This window comes from Aulonocara sp. 'chitande type north' Nkhata Bay, linkage group LG9 (genome assembly GCF_057382095.1).
Source record: "Aulonocara sp. 'chitande type north' Nkhata Bay isolate Kocher_YH1m ecotype deep benthic linkage group LG9, A_spYH_male_GT1.1, whole genome shotgun sequence".
In the NCBI taxonomy this organism is placed as follows: domain Eukaryota; kingdom Metazoa; phylum Chordata; class Actinopteri; order Cichliformes; family Cichlidae; genus Aulonocara; species Aulonocara sp. 'chitande type north' Nkhata Bay.
The window spans coordinates 27,107,561-27,115,385 of NC_141352.1; the positions used below are offsets into that span (position 1 = coordinate 27,107,561).

The 7,825-nt window shown below is 34.6% G+C and overlaps 1 pseudogene; it reads left to right on the forward strand.

The window, feature by feature from the left end:
- The first annotated feature begins 3,616 nt into the window (after window positions 1–3,616).
- On the forward strand, window positions 3,617–6,296 carry LOC147322266 (uncharacterized; annotated as a pseudogene).
- The last annotated feature ends 1,529 nt before the right edge of the window (window positions 6,297–7,825 follow it).

Below are 7,825 nucleotides of genomic sequence, written 5' to 3' on the forward strand. Positions count from 1 at the left end.
TTAATGCACACTAACTGTCTATTGAGGTTCTGTATCATTCTTGTTATCTGCTTAAGTTGTTGCACTTTAGTGCAGTCACACCGCTCAGACCCACCAGTCCTGTTGGACCCAGGCCCGTCTGCGTTCAGTTCTGCACGTACGCCGGCCTGTAACCACATGCACGCACTTATATAACACACGCACGTTCAAATACACACTTAGTAATAATAGGAGGGTCGTCTGAGGACAGTTTTTCTGATAGATATACTTTCACAAAATGCACAATGTAATACACACTTGTTTTTCTCTTAAGAGTAGCAGTTGATGTCTATATAAGGACAAGGTTTTAAAGAGGAGGGCAATTGTTATCATTTCCAGTAAAGATCCAACTGTGATGTCATGATGGCAATATACACTCACTAACTACTTCATTAGGAGTACCTACTAGAACAAGTTGGATGCTCTTTGCCTTTAAAACTGCCCCATTTCTTTCTGGAATAAACTCAACAAGGTCCACACAAAATTTTTCAGAAATCTTAGTCCATATTGACATCATAGCATCACACAGTTGCTGCAGATTTGTTAGCTGTAAATCCATGATATCAATCTCCTGTTCTAACACATCCCGGAGGTCTTCTATTGGATTGGGATCTGGTAACTAATGAGACAATCTGAGTACTGTGAGCTCATTGTTATGTTCAAGAAACCAGTTGCTGGAAGCAGCAATCAGAAGGTGGGATGATGTTGTCATAAAGGTCAGCAAAAGTAGTGAGAAAGGCTGTGATTTTTAAAGGATGCTCACTGGATATTTTCTTTTCTTTTCTTTTTTAAACCATTCTCTGTAAACCCTAAAGATGATCATGTGGGGAAAATCCTAATAGATCAGCAGTTTGTAAAATACTGAGACTGGCATGTCTAGCACTGACAACCATGCTGCTTTCAAACTCACTTCAATCACCTTTCTCGCCTGTCCTGATGCTCAGTTTGATGCAAGCCATTTGACCACGTCTAAGTGCGTATATGTACTAAGCTGCTGCCATGTGATTGGCTTATTAGACATTTGTTTTAATGAGCAGTTGAACAGGTGTGCATAATGAAAAGGCTGGTGGGTGTATCAGGTTAAATAATACACGAATATGTTCATTTTATTTCTACATAATACTCCAATAATAGTAGATTATATTTATTTATTCCCAGCTTTGCTTTCTTCTTGTCAGATAGAAGTTTTTTGGAGCGTGGGCCAACAGCTTAAAGCCCCAAGGTCGTTGCTCTATATGTTATCATGGGACTCACTTGCTGCTTGACTTGCTTGGCTTAGAGAACATAATCCTTCTCTCCTTCTGTCTCTCTCTGTCTTGCTTTTCTCTTTCTGTGCCCCCCTCCCCTGTCTTTGGCTAGTCCACTGTATATCAAGGAGATATGAATATATACATGAATCACGAATGAATCAGTTGAGTGAATGAAGGAAACAACATGATGACAATGTCTTTTTTTGAAATGTTTTGCCCGTATGCGTGATCATGTGCTGAAACTTATGGCTGATAAAGAAGCCTTTTCAAGGTTGACTAGCTCAAGTGAAATATCATTGCCAGATGATTTGATAAAATAACATTTGGTGTATCTTGACAACAAAAGTCAAGACATTTCATTTTGGCACCTTAATGCCCTGTGAAAGTACTACATCTGCTGCCTTCTATTGCATTTCATATTTGTCACAACTTTTGCCAGCATTTTCCTCGTTGCTCTCAAGCTCAGAACAGAATGTCTTTCCAATTGACATTCAGCACCATAGCACCATGTAACTCCTATCCTGAATGTTAAACAGATATGACATGGAGCTTTTATTGTAAATAATTTGGCTCAAGCTTTGGGGTCAGCCAACTGAAGAACATCTACTTTCTTTTCATATCAAGGCCTTCTGTTCCTCCAGCTGCTGAGCTGCCTGTATTTGAGACAGGTGCCATAGTATCTATACGAAACACCTTCATTCTTGATGCAATTATCCCCCTGGCTTTGTAACTCAACCTACAACACGGTGGGAGTCACCCAAGTGCTTCCAGGAATACTAGCTGTCTATGCAGGGGTTCTGTGGCATGAATGATTATATGTATGTGATGAACTGACCCACCATAATGTAGTTGTCTTTGAAAAGTGCACCGTCGACTCAAGCTCCATTGTGATAAATCAATCAAGAACTGCAAGAACGGCTTGGTTAGAGGAAGTGCAATCAAAGCAGTTACATCTGAGATTTTCAGGCAGTCGTTCATATAAGTTGTTTGCTGCTAATTATTGACAGTTTTCAACTTGGCTTAAAGAAATTAAAACTGTTTCCTCAACAATAATTAATCAGGGTTCAGAGTATGAAAGCAAACAGGATGTATCCAGTGGCAATGTGGATTGTGAACAGTCTAAATGAGTTTTTCTTTTATAAGAAAAACAGATTTCTTAAAAAAAAAAAGGTACCACTTTACAATAAGGCTCCCCTTATAGATGCTAATAAATAGTTTATAGCTATATTATTAATTAATTTGTAAATGCTTTATAAACCATTATTAATGGTTTATTATGCATTAGTTAAGGGTGAGAAAGAGGAAAAAAACTGACCGGTTTCTTGCCAAATAGTGAGCCAAATGTGTTCACCTATATATTTCATCTAGAGTTGCTATATTAAACATTTCAGACTAAGTTACTATCCTGTAAGCACAATCAGCATTTGTAAACATATTTTTTATCATATAAAATTGTACTTCAGAAATGCATTATAAATATCCACAACTATCAATCGGAGCTTTGTAGTAAAGTGTAAAGCATAAAACCATTTATTAATGAATAATAAATATTTATAAATGCCAAATGGAGCCTTATTGTAAAGTGTAAAGCATGACACCATTTATTTATGACTAATAAACATTTATAAATGCCAAATGGGAGCCTTATTGTAAAGTGTAAAGCATAACACCATTTATTAATGACTACTAAACATTATAAATGACAAAAGAGAGTTTTGTTGTAGAGTTTAAAACATGTCAACATTTATTAAGGACTAATAAACATTTATAAATGCCAAATGGGAGCCTTATTGTAAAGTGTAAAGCATAACACCATTTATTAATCACTAATAAACATTTATAAATGACAACAGATAGCTTTGTCGTAAAGTTTAAAACATGTCAACATTTATTAAGGACTAATAAACATTTATAAATGCCAAATGGGAGCCTTATTGTAAAGTGTAAAGCATAACACCATTTATTAATCACTAATAAACATTTATAAATGACAAAAGATAGCTTTGTCGTAAAGTTTAAAACATGTCAACATTTATTAATCACTAATAAACATTTATAATTGCCAAAAGTGAGTCTTAAATGTATAATGTCACCATTTATAACACTTAGACCTAAATTACAATCAGTGCTTGAAATAACATTTAACTACTGTCAAAAATGGCAATGTATTGTAAGAGTAACACATGTAACATTAAATGTGTTTTTTAAAACACCAAACAGTCACCCACTCCAAAAAAAGTTCATGCCACACTGGTTCAAACTGGAAATATTTTTTGTATGTCCTTAAATAAGCGTCCCAGTGGTCCATCAGGGTGTCGCGCTCCAGTTCCTCCTTAAGAAAAGTCAGTTTCTCTCGCTCCTTGTTAAGAAGGGCAGTTGCAGTAGGGGCAGGATTAGAAGAAGAATCTAAAGAACAAACAATTATTAAATTACAATACTAAAATAATTTATAATCTAAACTTGGGAAACTCAAATAAAATATTGATTAAAAACGGTTACAACTTGAATTTATAAAAAGCCACTTTGTAAAAATTATGTTATATACACATGTGGTGGTTCAGACATTTCTAAAACAAGGCAAATAATTCTTATGTGTACTGCCTTACCAGGGTGTTTAATATAAATTTAATGATGCACATAAACAAAACTAAAAATATACAACTAAGTGATATCAATCGTTTGGAATAACCAATAGTAATAGAGCTATTCACATGTTATGTGATGTTAGTTAGCCACTGTAGCTAGCAGCCAAATGGCTAGCTAGCTAGCATTATACTCACCTTCATGTCTAACTGCTGACGTCGTTGGCTTAGTGCAATCTAGATCATCCAGTCTCTGCTTTTTGTATCTCTTCGAACGTGTGCTAACTGTGTAAGTCGCAGACGCACACAAATTTTTATCTTCTGCTCCATCCATGGCGCAGCAACTTGAACGAGCGCCTTCAGTGTGTCTGTTCATGCCCCTTTGGCTTGACCTTCCAGAGCGCTCCACTGCCTGTCACGCTCTGAGAGGAGGGGCTTTCCTTAATAAAGTTAACTGTGATTGGATGGTTGTATAAGCTCCTCTGCGTTTAAATTAAATTTGTTTTCCCTCCCTTTGGCAGCAGAACATATTTTTTTAGCATGAATCCAGCGGGTTAGATCTACATAACAAAGTCGGAGATACATTATAACAGGTGAGACAATCCTCTTTTTTGCGTGGGACTATTTTTGATTATAGGGCTTGTTTTATATTGCATGTGAAGTTCTTTAACTCTGAACCGATTTGCACTAGACTCCCATAGAGTATTTTACGGTGTTTCGAGGTGATAATAAAATAAATTACTCATTTTTTTCCACCAGAATGTCTTTGGGAATGAGATTGCGCGCCAGAATAGAAGGAAAACAAACTAAATATAAGGCACTAAGGCTCATTAAATGGCTGCAGAAGAAACACCTGCTAAAAAAGAAGCTTAGATGTCCTGTTTGTCACCATAAGATGAAAATGATTTCCGTGGTGAAGAAAGACCAATATATGTGGTATGTATAATGCATGATAATGTAGTGCATGTAGTAAATATAACAAAATATTTCGGTTATCAATGCAAGAGGGAGCATTAACCTCTTTTCATTATTATTTTCTTCATACTTAATTTTGTGATTATCTTTTCAATTAATGCTCTTGTTTAAGGGTCCATTTCTTTACTTAACTCATTGATATGTTCTCAGGTGCTGCAAAAGAGCAAGTCATAGGAAAGTTTCCAGAACAATTAGAACTGGCTCCCTCTTTGAGAAATCAAAAACATCTCTTTTCAGTTGGATGAAGTTCATTTACAGGTATATGTAGATGTAGACATTAATAGCAATGCACCTTTCATAATTGAACACCAATACGAGACTTGTGAAATAAAATTAGGGCCTCAGTAAGTAATAATTGCCTCAATTTCTATCACAGATTTTCACAAGGGCTCAGGCTCAGACAAGTAGATATGATCGATGATGAAGTGGCTGGCAGCTCCAGAACACTAAGTAGCATGGCAAGACACATTCGACATGTTTGTATACGTGCAATTAAAAGACACAGAATAAACAATGGACACCGTCTTGGTGGTGACAGAGAATTTGTGGTTATAGATGAAAGCTGTCTCCGTCATCAGCGAAAGGTTGGTAAACTCTCAGACAGGTTTGTTAGAATCAATGCAGATCTGACTGTGTCCTCTAAACATGGAAACCTTTACCATAAGTAAAAAAAATTAGTAGAAGCAACCATCTTTTTGAATGTTTCTTTGTAGATATTTAATTTTATTCTTTTTCATTTTAATTCTGTTTAATTTTATTCTTTTTGTTTTCAGTATGCACGTGGACGCTTTGGAAATGCATGGAAAAGGAAGAAATGGGTATTTGGAATGATGGGAATTAAAGACAAAAGGCGAAGGCTCGTGTTAAAACTTGTTGAAAAACGATCAAGGCGCCACCTTGTTCCTCTGATCAGACAGCATGTTAAGTTGGGTAGTGCCATTATCAGTGATGAGTGGAGAGCCTAGAAAAATGTTTTGACAAACATAGGGTACAGACATTACACTGTAAATCACAGCAGGTGGTTTGTAGATCCTCAATCTGGCAGTCATACACAGCATATCGAAAGGACTTGGATGACCATCAAAGGACATGTCCGTAGACTAAGAGGAAATCGCACTGAGAAGTTGCTGGAGGAACACCTGATGGTTCTTGAGTGGTCATCTTGGCTTGGTTCGCGACACCCTGATGGACCACTGGGACGCTTATTTAAGGACATACAAAAAATATTTCCAGTTTGAACCAGTGTGGCATGAACTTTTTTTGGAGTGGGTGACTGTTTGGTGTTTTAAAAAACACATTTAATGTTACATGTGTTACTCTTACAATACATTGCCATTTTTGACAGTAGTTAAATGTTATTTCAAGCACTGATTGTAATTTAGGTCTAAGTGTTATAAATGGTGACATTATACATTTAAGACTCACTTTTGGCAATTATAAATGTTTATTAGTGATTAATAAATGTTGACATGTTTTAAACTTTACAACAAAACTCTCTTTTGTCATTTATAATGTTTAGTAGTCATTAATAAATGGTGTTATGCTTTACACTTTACAATAAGGCTCCCATTTGGCATTTATAAATGTTTATTAGTCCTTAATAAATGTTGACATGTTTTAAACTTTACAACAAAACTCTCTTTTGTCATTTATAATGTTTAGTAGTCATTAATAAATGGTGTTATGCTTTACACTTTACAATAAGGCTCCCATTTGGCATTTATAAATGTTTATTAGTCCTTAATAAATGTTGACATGTTTTAAACTTTACAACAAAACTCTCTTTTGTCATTTATAATGTTTAGTAGTCATTAATAAATGGTGTTATGCTTTACACTTTACAATAAGGCTCCCATTTGGCATTTATAAATGTTTATTAGTCCTTAATAAATGTTGACATGTTTTAAACTTTACAACAAAACTCTCTTTTGTCATTTATGTTTAGTAGTCATTAATAAATGGTGTTATGCTTTACACTTTACAATAAGGCTCCCATTTGGCATTTATAAATGTTTATTAGTCATAAATAAATGGTGTCATGCTTTACACTTTACAATAAGGCTCCCATTTGGCATTTATAAATATTTATTATTCATTAATAAATGGTTTTATGCTTTACACTTTACAACAAAGCTCCGATTGATAGTTGTGGATATTTATAATGCATTTCTGAAGTACAATTTTATATGATAAAAAATATGTTTACAAATGCTGATTGTGCTTACAGGATAGTAACTTAGTCTGAAATGTTTAATATAGCAACTCTAGATGAAATATATAGGTGAACACATTTGGCTCACTATTTGGCAAGAAACTGGTCAGTTTTTTTCCTCTTTCTCACCCTTAACTAATGCATAATAAACCATTAATAATGGTTTATAAAGCATTTACAAATTAATTAATAATATAGCTATAAACTATTTATTAGCATCTATAAGGGGAGCCTTATTGTAAAGTGGTACCAAAAAAAATGTTACAATTAGAGTGTAAATTAGTAGGAACAGTTGGCTGCATCCAGCAATATATAGCTTCAAGTCTTTATTGTAGGAGAAGCTATAAAGAAGATCAGATTAGATCTCTTGTGTGTCTCATAAATTATTATTATCTTTTTTAGTACTGTTAAGGAAATGTGTTGTCATAGCAAATTAGCAAGAAAATTCCAGTGAAGTTAGCAGATTTGGGAATATTTTCAGCAAATACACTTTTTCAGATTAATTGGAAGTATGACATTTATTGGCAACTAGCCATTCACTATAAATCTACCAAGCTAAAATACTAACTGAAAAGTGAAAAGTACCACATTTACACTTGTATATCAAAGACTTTTGTTGACAGTTTATTGACAGACTAGAAAGCGAGTTGCTTTTTTTAATATAAAGATAATGCATTGGTTCTGCAATGGTGGAATAATTTAAAGAGAGTTTTCTGATTATGTCTGAGAACTAAAAGATAAACTGATGCTTAGAGGCAGCGGAGCAAATGTGAAACTCAATGAAATGG